The following is a 14,356-nucleotide window of genomic DNA, read 5'->3' as shown; positions in this document are numbered from 1 at the left end:
ACAGAGAGTCGACTCTCTGCCATTTCTGTGGTTAAACAGGACAAACTTGTGGTCCTGCAGGTTTTGCTTTCAAAATCACCATCTTATTAAGATACTCGCCCTGGTATCTCATTTTTATCACAGTTTTGATCATAATGAACTCTATATTACTTCAATGTTCCTCTCAAACCTCTAATAATATATATTTTTTTCTATTGGAAGGATGAAGATACTTGCCTGGCCCATATGTTAAAATGAGACACTTTCAAGTGTCTAACACATATGCACAGCTTTATGGTTTCAAAACTTCTGTAACTGCTTGATGATTATGAAAGTAAAATTATGTCATTTTAAATCTAGTGAACGGGAGAAATTGTGTGGACGGAAGGAGCCTCGAACTCAGTCTCTTATATGGCTCTGGTTTATTTGTGTGGCGATTCTGTGGTGATATCTCATTCTGAGCTGTTAGGCTTGAGGCTCAGAAGAAGAAAGCCATGCGAGATTGTGTCTGGATCGTTAGCCTCATTTACATGTGTTAACTAACACTGTGAGCAGAGGAACTGAGACGCAGATGTCCCTACACTAGATTGAGACTGAACTCATTTGACCCCCTTCACTTTTGAAACTTTTAAAAGAAGTTGAATGGCTAATCGTCAGTTCTAGATATTTCAGTCGAAACATCGAAAAGGCCAATTTACATGACAAGAGTTTGTCATGTGACTAATGGTTTTACGGTTATTAATGGATTATTATAAAACTGATAGTTGAGAATTTTGTTATGTAATTTGGCAACTGTAAACACATAGTTAGGACAATGAAATACATCACTTGTACATTATATTATTCCAAAAATAATACTAGTAATAATTCAATCATGACAACCCTCACAATCATTTTAGCATTTTAATGGTTATGAAAATGTGTGTGTGTGTATATATATATATGATTATTATTACACATATTTATATATACACACATTTCGAATATATATATATATATATATATATATATATATATATATATATATATATATATATATATATATATATATATATATATATTCAGCATACTACATTTTCAATATATAATATATATATACACACACACAGAGACATTCATATAATATAATATACGATTTGACAGCACTGATTAATAATACATATTTATAGTAATTATTATTACACATCTAAATAATAATAATAAAAACAATAATTACCATTTAGAATTTAGAATATTTCACAGATTAGCACCTAGTTGCTAATGTTACTAAATCAATACATCTTCTTTATTGTCCATGTCACTGGTTCAGAAATCCCATTTCATTGTCTGTTCTGTACTTTCCCAAAGTTTTGTTGCTGAAATATCTTATTTTGGAACCCAGACACTTGGTAATAGCTATTCTTGCAGGCTTGTGAAGTGGCTTTAGGGCTGTTTGTTATCGGTAGCAAAACTGGCTTTATTTAGAAGCTAGTTAGCAGATTAGAGAACGTAACCACCAGATATGGTGGTTCTGTTTTCACACAGGTTAAATCGACACATAAACACAGTCAAACAGACACAGCTCGGAGTGACTGAAGAGTTTGTATGCTATATTAGCCCGAATGAACGGTATCATCGTCGTCTTGTGCTCCGTCAGTCCTTCAAGCCCACGCGTAATGCTGTGATGGCAACAGTCATGCAGAGAATGTGTGAAATAATATGACACCATGTTTCCTTGCAATTTTCTTCCTGTTTATAGTGTAATAAATGCATGATAGGATTGGGAACAGCAGTTTGCTGGAGGGCCTGAAGCTTGAATTTTATACCAGTTGTGAAATGTTTTCAGGAAAGGTTTCGAAACTGTTGTGAAATGGTTTCTCATCCTCATTTTGTTTATTTACAATTCAACTGTGACAAATTCACTGTCACATAGATGCTGTTATCTATCTCATGTATTTCAAAGGGATTTGTAGTTCTTAAATAGAGTGCATAAACATCTGACAATATATAATGTTGGACATTCAACACCAGCAGGAATACAGGGCTGCTTCTAAGCGCATTTCAGTCAATAATGTTTTGATTATAAAGTTCCCTCACAGTTACACTTCATTTTTTGGACAATGATGCAGTCTGAACAATGATATTCCTCAGAAATTAGCCGGGGTGCGTCGGAAAAGCATTCGATAGCATACTGGCGCTAGGATGTGACATTGATGGGTTTCATGTCATCTAACTTTTCCTGCAGCGTTTCATGCAATCCTCAAATGGCTTTTGTGGAGCCAGAATGCTTTTCTTTTGGGAGACATGTCATATAAGTGACCTGCGTCCAGGGAAACAACCTCCCTACAATGGACTCCGAACCTGTCCAGAAATCAAAGCCTTTAGTGTCCCGAGGAATCTTCCTGATATAAATAGATTACCAGCATTTCAGCTGTCTTCTGCCACCCGCGGAAGGGCTGCAGATACAGACAATTCCTTTTCTGCCTCTCTCTGTCTGTTGTTTTATCTCTCTAGCCTCTTTATTCATGTTCTTTCAGCTCTGGTATGTTGTGAAGGTCTCTGCCATTCAGTGTAATTTTCCACAATCTGAGTCCAGAGGAGGATATCATGAGCACACTTGGGGGTGACAGCGCAACTGTATGAAAGCAGGGATCAATTCAGGAAGGTTGCTTCACAAAGAGGTCAAAAATAACAAGTAGCGCTTCCCTCTGATCAAAGGCGTATGTTTAGATTTTAATAAGAGCTGAACATACAGTATGCAAATGATGCCATTAAATTATTTATCCATCATTCACACAGACTTAGTGTTGCTCCGTGTCTTTGCACTCTAGCGTATAGTGCATATATCTTTGCTATAGCCCTTCAGTGAAAGATGACAACTAATGTTAATAGAGAGCAACGGTAGTGTTAGAAGAAAAAACAAAACAAAAAAACATTCATTTTCTTCATAGTTAATATTTATTTTCTAGTGATTATCTATGAGACTACTACCATTAGCTTTTATAAGGTTATATAATTATATAAATATTAATTTAAAAAAATCATGTTTAATTCCCATACTCTCAAACAACATATATTATAATATTTTTTTAATACACTTAAATATATTTTATTTTATATTTATATAAAAAACATTTTTTTTTAATAATTATATTATTACAATTATTTTGTCATAATAATTTATGAATAAAAAATAAAAAAGTTTAACTCCCTATACTCTCAAACAACATATATTGTAATATTTGTCAATACATTTAAATATATGCTATTTTATACTTATATAAAAATATTAATTTATTAATTAAAAAAAATATGTTCAACTCCCTATACTCTCAAACAGCATTTATTGCTATATTTTTCAATTCACTTCAATATTTTGCTATGTTATACTTATATACACTACAATTAGAAAGTTTGGTGTCTGAGAGGTTTTTGTCATGTTTTTGAAAGATGTTTTTTTATGCTCAACAAGGCTGCATTTATTTGACGTAAAAACGTAAAAACAGTAATATTGTAAAATAAGAACACAATTTAATATATATATAAGTATAAGTTTGCAGCAGTCATTACTCCAGTCTTCAGTGCCACATCATTCTAATGTGCTGATTTGATGTTCAAGAAACATTTCTTGTTATAATCAATGTTGGGTTTCAGGGTTGTTTGATGAATAGAACATTCAAAAGACATCATTAAATGAAATATAAATCGGTTTATAACATCATAAATGTATTTTCTGTCACTTTTGATCCATTTAATGCGTCCTTGCTGAATACAAGTATTAACATTGCTGACCTCTAACTTTTGTGCTTATTTAATAATGAATAAGATGTGTTCCGAAACCTAGTGAGCTTGTCTACGTATAGGCATCATAGGAATGCTTTGTTGTGAGCTCTTTGAAAAAAAAACACACAGAACTGCTGCCTGTGTAGAGCATTCCAAAATGGTCTTATGAGGTTCCATTCTGTTAGGATGCTGCCTAAGAAGGCAGCTGCCTATGTAGGAAGTACATAGCAAGGCAGGGCAGTAGGTTTTGGAAAAGAGTCATAGTCATTAGTTTGTATATTGCACAGTCACTGTCTCTGATTCTAGTGTGTTTATTCGCATTCTCTAGTATTTCATTTTTCTGTTGTGCTTTCAGGGAAGAAAAAAAACTAGCCTCCAACATGAGATGAAGGGAAAGCTAGAGAGTTTCTCTCTAAGAACATGAGAGTCTAAAATGTTATTGAGGACAGGAAACCATTTGGTGCAACAGAATGAATTAAGCCAAAGCAATACAAGATTATCCAATTATAAGACTAATATGGCTTTAGCAAAGGTAATTGCTTTGATGGGGCTTGCGATTCACTGCATGCGCCGGACAGAAAGTCCAATAGGAGATACAACTGCACCACAAAAGGCATCTTCCATCCTTATGTATTCTGTGACATAATCTATGAATCACATTAAACTCTGTGAATGAAAGCCCACGCACACACGCACACAGAAGATGTTTCTACGCTTTGGTTGGGCATGTTTTCCTTTCTCTTAATTGCAGTGAAGTAACCAGACACACCACTGGAGGTTGGTGAAGCAAACACTGAGTAGATCTTATCAGAATACAACAAAAGAGGCCACTGGAGCCGTGGCGGTGACGGGGGCCGGTTGGGCCGTGGGCTCGTAGCAATCCACTCGCGGAGTATGAAGATAAAGCAGCGCTGTCCATCACGGGAGATAATGACGGTTAGAAATATGCCTATTAATTATAAATGCAATGATTTGATTTTGTTCTGTTTGTCAGCATTATGTAACTTTTGAATTTAACATTTAAATATTTTAGAATAAAATAGTATGTTTTCATAAAAAAAAAAGTGTGTGTGTGTGCTTGTTTATATGATTTATGAGGACATACATTTGTATAATGACATGGGTATTACACTGTTATTACAACATAAATGTGGTTCATGAGGAAATTTCCTGAGTCCTCATATTTAAAATGACTTAAAAAAACAAACAAAAAACATACTAAACAATGTTTTATTAAAAATGTAAAAAAAAATTTTTTTTTTTTTTTTTTTTTTTTTTGATGGGTAGGTTTAGGGGTACGCTTAGGGTTATGGTATAGAATATACAGTTTGTACAGTATAAAAACCATTACGTCTATGGAATGTACGTGATAGGTGCACCAGCGTGTGTGTGTGTGTGTGTGTGTAAATTGAGGTCCCATGAGGAAACAAGCTTATAAATCATACAGATTGAGTTTTTTTATTTATTTTTATTTTTATTTTTTTATGTAAAATGTAGAAAATGTTGTGTGATGGTTAGGGTTAGTGTAAGGGGACAGAATATACAGCTTGTACAGTATAAAAACCATTACGTCTATGGAGAGTCCCCACAAAGATAGCGAACCAGACGTGTGTGTGTGTGTATGTGTGTGTGTGAGTTCTCACATTGTCCAATATATCTATATACTATATACTACTATCCTGTATATATATATACATATAATTTGTATGTGCTATCTATATTTTTCCCACATTGTAGAATATACACAATGTATTTTTAATGATGCCATTATTTTTTTAAAGACTGCTCAACAGTTTCCCGTTTGATGTTTTCAGTGTTTTAAAACGCAGTATATGCTAAACTAAAACTCCTCAGTGGAATAATTTCTTTACAGATATTCAGTTAGATATCTGCTAGATATCTATGATTATGTCATATAACTCTCTTGTGTGTGCCGCGTGACAAGCCGCCCCACCACTGTTTGTGTGTTAACTGGGGCGAAATTCACACCAGGCATGTGTGAGTTATGCAAATGCCATTAGGAAGTGTTTGACACTTCGCAGTTTTGTGGCATTCAGAGCCATTTCAGCAGGTGTGACAAACCAAAGATATCAAAACTGCCATGTGGCTAAAATACTATTTAAATAATTTAAATGTCATTGATGGGCAGCAACTGTTGAGATTTTATACACATATTTGATCTGTAGTGTTATATAAGGTGTGTAAAAATGTATGTTTTTCTTAAAAGTCCATGTTTATATATATTTTTACTACACATCAGCTCAGTCTTGTCTCGTCATTTTATGCTACGCCTGTAACAGCCTGTGACCTGTGTCCCCTCCTTAAGGAGTTCACACTGGAAATGCATTGTGGTCATTATAGTCAGCCTGAAAATAAAGGAACTCAGCTTATATTGTGTGCTGCTTAATCCTGCGCTTTACAGTCCGAGCTACGGCCTGCCGGTGGAACACGTGCTCAAGACACACCGAGCACTGGCGCTCATTGTGGAAGACGCGATCACACTCTATCTCTCTTTACGTATCATTTCCTGTCTTCTGTACTCCTGTCTCTCAGGATAAAAACACGATATGTTAGAGAAGACATTACAATTCAAACAAGACCAAATTTCAGCATCATTTCAATTTTTTTTTTTTTTTTTTTTTTTCTGTTTGCAATGTAATTGGGTAATTTCTTCAAAGATAATGTATTAGTCTGCCGTTCTTTGTTTTTATTTCAGTGGGGGATGGGACTTGATTTAATCCAGTGAGATTTCATTGGAGCATTAAAGTGAGCGTTCCACATCAGAATGGTGCCAGACCTGAATGCGAGTTTGCAACGGATCCAAACTCAAATCTTTTGAGGAGGCTTTTTTTTAATAATTTTTTTTGACTGGGACATGAGGGCTGAAGGTCAAATTCACCCTTGATAGCATTTTAATGTATCCCAGTATTCACTTTCCAAACTTATCATTACTTGCTATTACTGCCTTAAACATTGATTACATTAATATTGATCACATTCAACTAATTTGTTAACTATTGGCAACATTTTTGAAAGGCTATAGATTACCAAGAGCATTACTGAAACATATGGTTAATAGCTATTTGGATGGAGCCTCGGTAACAGCAGCCAAAAACAAAAGTCATTTTCGAGGTGAAACAAGTCCAGGGCATATCTGCATGTTTTTTTGTTTTTTTTTTCTAGAAACAAATATTGTTTTTTTAATACCTTTTTTAAGACCAGCACAAATAAAAAAAAATCTCAAATTACAATCGTTTTATTACAATTACACGCAATCCCATACAATCTCAAAATAAATCACGTATCTCATAACGGTTTACTTATTTAAACTTGATTAAATTAGCTTAACTAAATTAAATTAACTATAAACCTTCTATACAAGGTTTCTATACTTCTATATAAGTTGGTTTTTGCACCAATATATCAATACATTTGAATATATATATATATATATATATATATATATATATATATACAAAGTTTAGTTTTACATTTAAATTACAAATACATCATTGATTGTGTCACTAAAATACCAATATTAAAAAAAAAAAAAAAAAATGTTTGATGTATAATGTGGGACTTTCATTATAAATAAGTAAAAAATACCCCAGAACTCTTACTTTTAAATGTTTATGCATTACTACTTCAAGCTGGTCATTCAAAAGGCTGAGGGAGATCAGATGCACACTCATCTATTTACCATCTACATGAGCAATCGCTTGACGTGTGCAGTGTTCACTGATGGCGAACTGCTCTGAAAGCTCCTGTAGAATGTGCAACAGCACCGCATTCTGACTCTGAATGTGCAGCACTCGTTTATTTCATTAAATTGTAGCCTTGTGAAGACTTTTTATTACCGTAAATTTCAAAAAACTAAACGTAAAACTTTTGAAGGACCCCCCAGAGATTCTGAAGTCATTAAAGTCTAAAGACGACAACCTTTTTTTTTTTTTTTTTTTTTTTTTGAACTGATAAAACATTCACAATAAAATCTCTAATGTGTGTTAGAAAATTATTTGGTTCAGATTTTATATTATATTGAAGAGGTGTCAGATCAACTTACATATCTAGTTGGATGAAAATCACTGATACCATTCAGCAGATGATTTGTATTGTATTAATATGTCAGTCATGGTAAAAAATAAAAAAATAAAATACAAAAAGGATTTATATACATGAATCCAGTTTGTTCGGGTAGTAAATATTGCAGCTGTCATTCCTCAGCCTAGCATGGCTGATGCATTGCGTTAAATAAGCACACAAAACACAATGTCGCTGACAAGTTACATTTGAGCCCGAGCGGCCAGGTGAGTGTGTCAGAGCGAAAGACACTGAAGGCTGTTTGTATTGGGCACATCAGCACTAGAGTAAAGAGTAATGACTGCTACCATAATGTAATTAACTTAGCTCTGCAACCTGGCTGTTGGTCTGAATTAAATTCTCCACTCATTATGTGTCATCTTACGCAATGTGGCCAATGGCCTCTTTTGGAAAATCAATGGAGGCGGAGATGTCAGGTGTCACTCGCAGACTGATTATCCAATCAGTGTACACCTCTGGCTTGCACAAAGGTTTCACACCTTAATAAACTGCTAATCTCTATATCTGAATTCAGATTAATGCATGGTAGCAACAACATTGATTTAGTCGTAATGAAGAGTTCTCTAGCTTGCTCTATTTGGAATGACCCCAAAGTGCTGATCTAGGAACAGTATCCTTTTTGAATTCCTTAGCTTAATCAGTACAACACTGGAGGAAAAAATAAATAAATGCCAAAGATCAGTCAGTGGTGGCCAGCAACTCAACCCAAGCAGAAATCCCGTCGTCCCTATTGTCTAAAACATCACGGCGCTGTCGTCGCATAATTACAGACCACCGTTTTTTTTTTTTTATCTCGTCTGGACAGCTAAAAAACTTCTTTTTTCTTTTGAATATACTTCACCTTAACAATCAGAATTTTCATGTCACACACTTTCATTCTGATACATGTGCTCCATTGTTCAGCTGAATCAGCACCTGGTGCAGTTTTTTAACATGTGGAAAGATAATTTAAAGCAAAATTATCTATATCAGGAGGTCAAGAGATCCAGGAACACCCTCATGATTGGCTACATCTGCCCCGGTGAACCACACAAGATAAGTCTGACCTCTGACCCCGGAATGTTTTTAAGAAACAACTCACTGTTGACCCCAGATTAGATTAGTTATTTGAGGATTAGTGGAATCCGCAGGAAATGTCTTAACCATTATTCTATTTCAGTATTTTCTGATAAGAATTTACACCATCAGTGAAATGTTCCGACGCTTAACCGAAGAAACTGAAATATTAGATTCATATATAATTCCCAAATGTCCATTGACATTTTTGATACCTTTAATGGACAATTGAAAGTAAAACAAGTAAGGTTAATAGTAAACTGTAAGGATTACTATTATGTAGCAGATATTAATATATAATAATTAGTAAATAAATTATAAATAAATGTAAAAAAACAGCATGAAACTTCTAAAAGTGTGCATTTTTATAATCTTTGAAATTTGGAGATTTTTTTGTTGTAGATAACAAACAAAAGGAGAATTACACTGCAGCTTAAACTCTCCTCGGCGTTCTGAAATAACAGGTGTGTCTGCTTAAAAATGGCCCTTTCAAGTGTAAGCCATCCGAGACACAACCCTTCTCCCTACCACCAGACGTCTAATAAACCCCCCCCCCCCCCCCTCTCTCTCTCTCTCTCTTTCTCGCTTTGCTCACAGATACTGTTTACCCTGTATCTGGGTTCCTACCTTCTCCTCTCTGATTAGAAATTGAATTTTTCTTTTCATTTTTTTCCCCTAAATACCAATTCTGCGATAGATAAGTCATGCCTCCTGTGTGTACACCAAACTAAATATGTGTAGTTCTGAATTTGAAAACGAAATAACACGAACCATGCTGTGGACTTCATTTACATTTAAATAAAAATAAACATGCCAGAGTTAATTTAGTTTTAGTAAGTGATTGGATGTAAAAAGTGATTGAACTTATCACTCCGGCACCACTTTATTTGTTGTTATTATTTTACAGTGGAGAATTGTTACTAAAAGTGATACTATGTTGAAATATTATTATTATTACTTTTTATTCCTAAATGACTTTTTTAATCGACAATTGTTTGTGTTTAGAAATGATTTCTATTACATGTACAGATATTTTGAAATGAATGAAACTGATTGCATGAGTGAACACACTGGAGTCTGGGTGTGTTCAGAGTGCTGTGTGCTGCCCACAGTCTGCAGCTGATTAAAATGGCAGCCTGTGTATGAAGTCTGCCGTCCCACTGTCACACAAAACCTTTCGCAAGCAGAAACAAACGCTTTGACAAAATGGCAGAGAAGGCGCCCTGCCTTCCCACTGATTACTGATCGTAAAATAAAAACCACCGTAAAATTCAGGTATTTGACCCACCAAAGGCAGTTGAGCACTTTACATAAAACTCCAAGTGTAACAGGGCTGTTTATTCCCCGCAAATTGGCGAGCGTTTATCGGCACAGCAGGGTGCTCTGTAAACACACAACTGAATCAAAAAACAGGGAAAGAAATCATCTGATTTGATAATCTTGCACAACTGGATGTGTTTTCGCCTTTATGCGCTTGGTAACCACGGTGTAGATGGCCTGTATCACGGTGTCTCTAAAGTAACAACATTGCCTTACGGAGCAAATGACATGTCTAGTGGTCCACTTGTTTTTTCCCCTCAAATTCCTCTAGCACATTATTGTTTTTATTTATTTTTTTGCCGTTAAATTCTCTAAACACTATTCAGAAACCATAGCTCAAGTCTACAAGCTGCATGGCATATCTGTTGTTCAGTGAGTCCGATTATTTGATTCGGCTGTGCAAACGCTCTGATGTTCGGAGAACAATGGCTGTCAGTGGAATTACACTGTTGTGCAAAACACACACACAAACACAGACACACACACACACACACACACGCACGCACACACACACACACACACACGCACGCACACAATACCATGTACTAAGGCTCTAATAAAACTTATTCCACATTTTGAACAAAAGCTTTGGCTTGTTCATTAAGGCTCAACTGTGATATAAAAACACTTTTTGTGACAAAATGCTCATAATTTATACATTTAACCATTCAAATGCTCTCCACATGTGTCTGATATTAACCATATGGCGTTGAACATAACATTGAAATGAGCACACTGGGCCACAAATCATGTTTCCAGATCGCCGAAAAAAAAAAAAAAAAATAATAATAATAAATAAAAAAAAAATCGGAATATTATTCAATGAGAACAGAGGAGATATATATATAAGCAAATTAATATGGAGGTCGAAGACAAAGAACTCCCAAAGTAAACCTAATACAATCTCGCTAACAAAATTATTTTTTAAAACAGATTGATATACGGATACACAAACTTTCAAAGCTGACTTAAAAAAATAAAAAAAAAGAATTCCACTTTATATTTAGGATAAAATGTCAGCACTATGAAGACGAGGTGAATCGTGAATAATCAGACATCTGCCGGGTTTTATGTGAGATTTAACTCTCATAAACATAAAGCTGCACAATTGTGAGAAGAATTTCTGCGTAGGTGTTATAACATTCATTCATCTCTGCATTACTGGAAACGTATAGAAAAACACTACTTTTCCGCTTTGAGTGAAAATACCTAAGCAAGTTCTCTGGTGGATCTCATAATCCTGCTCATGTTTGGCTGTTTTCATTTCTCTGATGCAGGAAGGGGGCCAGAAAGAAACAGAGCCAAGGAAAATATTCCTTTGAAATGAAAAGGATGGGATAGTGTTTTCACACACAAACACAAAGACGAGGAGAAATGAACTACAAGCCCTGGTCCCCTCTCACCCCTCCTGTTCTCCGGGCCTGTGCTGAAGCTAATAGAGCACAGGGCTCAAATAGAGCTCAGGCCACTTTGAAATGCTAATGGAGCGGCTTCAAACAGAGTCCATTCACACTTATACAAATTCAAAACATTTTTTGGTCAGAGAATGTCTATTTAAAGCACAAATGGTGACATGCAAGAATCCAGACCAAAAACCACATGCCATATGGTAAAACTCCACATCCTCATCTAAAGTTCTAATTCGGAGGACTTATATTGGGTATTTAAAACAGGGTATTTGTAGCTTTATGAGATCAAATATAAGCCTAGTACTTTTTTTCTAGTTAAGTATACACTATATTACAAGATATTTTTCAATGTCATGAATGTAACAATGGAAACATGCCGTTAACAAAAATATTAGACTGGCCTGAATCATAAACTCAATTTTAAAATACAGCTCCCGTCTACATAAACAGCAACTGTAGGTCTAGACCGATCTGAAGTAGGCGAGATCTTCATTCAGGTGACTCGATATGTTTCGCACTTCAGTTTTTAGTGTCTCTCACGTCATGCACCGCAATTCAAACAACACCGCGCTCATGCATTGACTCGTATTACTGGGTCTTACACACTACAGCAATGTTTACCCGAAAACAATTGTGATTTGCCCAGTGTTTTGGTAACATTTCAAATTGCAGTGTCCAGCTACATATATTATATGCTATTACATTTAATTGCTACAATAATGACAATAATAATGTGTAATTATCAGCACCATAAATAATTATAATACATTAATTACAATAGTATTACTTATGTAATTACAATGTAACATGCATACTAATGCAAAGTTTGCCAGTTTCTCTGTGCCCCGGCGAGATGTTCGTTTCAGAGCAGTTCAGAGTGTGTTTGGGCAAAGAAGTGCCACCGACCGGATTCTGCTCATCTCACTGTTGGCACCAGGGGCCCGGGTGCGGATTAATTATGAATGTGGGGTTAAAGGATCTAATTTAACAGCGGCTGCTCACAAGTGTCCGATGTTACATTTAGAGAAAGTCAGGTTCAGACGATTTAAACTGCACTGGGTTCTTACAGTCCCCTAGTTAGCACTCTATCACTGCTGTCGGTGCACTCTGAACCATTCTTTTCACATTAATCATCCTGAGGAGTTAAAAACCAGCAAAAAGAGCCTGAAATTGCTTTTAATTATAGACACAAGACCTCAATTTAACAACCCAAGTCAAGCTTTAGTGAGTTCAACAGTTGATGTAGGTCACCACACGCTTGTTGTAGGAAGCAAAAGGCAATGACAATAAATTAAAGTGTGCAGACTTCACCGACACCTTTAAAGAATTTCCAATGGAATGAAATATCTCTATGGGATTTATTTGCAGACCCCTAGATCCCCCCCACCCCCATTCCCACACTAATAGTTTCCATTCAAAGAGAGAGTGAGAGAAAGAAAGAAATAAGACAAAGAGAGAAATGGCAGCCGACCAAATCAATCCACATCTGGTTGTGTTTTGATTAACCATTTCTCAATTAGCCATGGTCCCCCTTTCCATCATTTTAATTACTCTTAACAGAGTAGTTTTGTTCTTTTCGAGTCATCTGACTGGAACTCAATGCTTTCATTTTTCTCATTCTTTTTTTTTATTTATTTTATTTTTTTTAAATGTAATAGGCCTATATATTTAAAATACTCACTTTGATATAGCCTAACCTTGCAACATGCATGACCCAGATAATTAATTCCTCGTTAATATATTTTTGCATAGAAAGTTTGGGTAACCAACACAAACTTGACAATCATCCACTAGAGCAACAGGGTTTATCAGTATACGCGCATTATGATCATTAACAAAAAGGTTCTTACCTTTTGAGAGTGAACGGAGAGTTGAAGAAAATCAGACGGAAAGTTAATGAATCAGTTGAGACAATTACAAGCAGGTCTTAGAATAGGAGCAGCGCGTCTCAGCGCACAACGCACACATGCTCCGCTCATCCGAGCCTTTCTCTCAGTGTGAGCGCTCACATTCCCGCAGACCCGCGCTCAGTCCTGCGCTCCGCCGTGCCGGGATGAAGAGATGCGAGTGCGGAGAGAGTCCGTGCGTCTGTCCTGCTGGAGGAGAGGGACAGAGAGGACGCGGACCTGTTCGCAAGGCAACTAATTAAAAAAAAAAAAGCAAAGAAAGAACGCAAGAAAAATAAACAAACAAAAGCAGCCCTCTTTATTTATTTCAGTCCTTAGAGCGTCTTCTTCGGGTTTGTTGAGTCCCGTTCCAGCCGGAGAGAGAGCGGCCCGCGGCTGAGGGATTTCTCTCTGTGCGAGCTGAGCCGAGATGAGAGAGAGAGAGGCAGAACTTAAAACCTGGAACTGGATTCCTGGATCACACGGATACGGAGTCGGCGAGAAAATGATCGCATAAGCATATTATCGTGAGTACAACTCAAGCAAAGGCTGTTGTGGAAGACGATTACGCAGAGCTGAGGAGGAATGCAAAGCAGATTATTTGTTTTGTATATACAACTTTTTGGCCATTATCCACTGGATTTGCTCTACGTGCCCCTCATAGAGAAAGATTCCTCTCATGCTGTGGGCAGGCTGGCCTGTTCAGCCAATGACTGTACGTGTTTTCTCACTGTAATTCTAGCTTGCATCAAAAAGAAAAAGTGCAGATTTTCGTCCTTTTTCCCTCAACTTGGCCTCAATCAGAAAGTGACTGTAGCCATGCTGCAACTGGAGCAGTAATCC

At 36.1% G+C, this 14,356-nt stretch overlaps 1 protein-coding gene across 14 annotated transcripts in view; it reads right to left on the bottom strand.

Annotated features, from left to right (window-relative positions):
• The window catches only part of adgrl2a (adhesion G protein-coupled receptor L2a), a 103,883-nt gene extending 89,754 nt beyond the window's left edge, over positions 1-14,129 (bottom strand). For 10 of the 14 annotated variants that reach the window (XR_014625869.1, XM_084395425.1, XM_084395427.1 and 7 more), the window contains exon 1: positions 13,478-14,129. The gene's annotated coding sequence lies outside the window, so the exon portion shown is untranslated. The remainder of the gene's footprint in view (positions 1-13,477) is intronic. The other 4 variants (XM_084395417.1, XM_084395423.1, XM_084395422.1 and 1 more) reach the window with 1 other exon arrangement.
• Positions 14,130-14,356: the final 227 nt, after the last annotated feature.

The sequence above is a fragment of the Rutilus rutilus genome, assembly GCF_951802725.1.
Source record: "Rutilus rutilus genome assembly, chromosome: 22".
In the NCBI taxonomy this organism is placed as follows: Eukaryota; Metazoa; Chordata; class Actinopteri; order Cypriniformes; family Leuciscidae; genus Rutilus; species Rutilus rutilus.
Note: the sequence above shows the minus strand (reverse complement) of the source record. Positions and strands in the feature narration are given on the sequence as shown.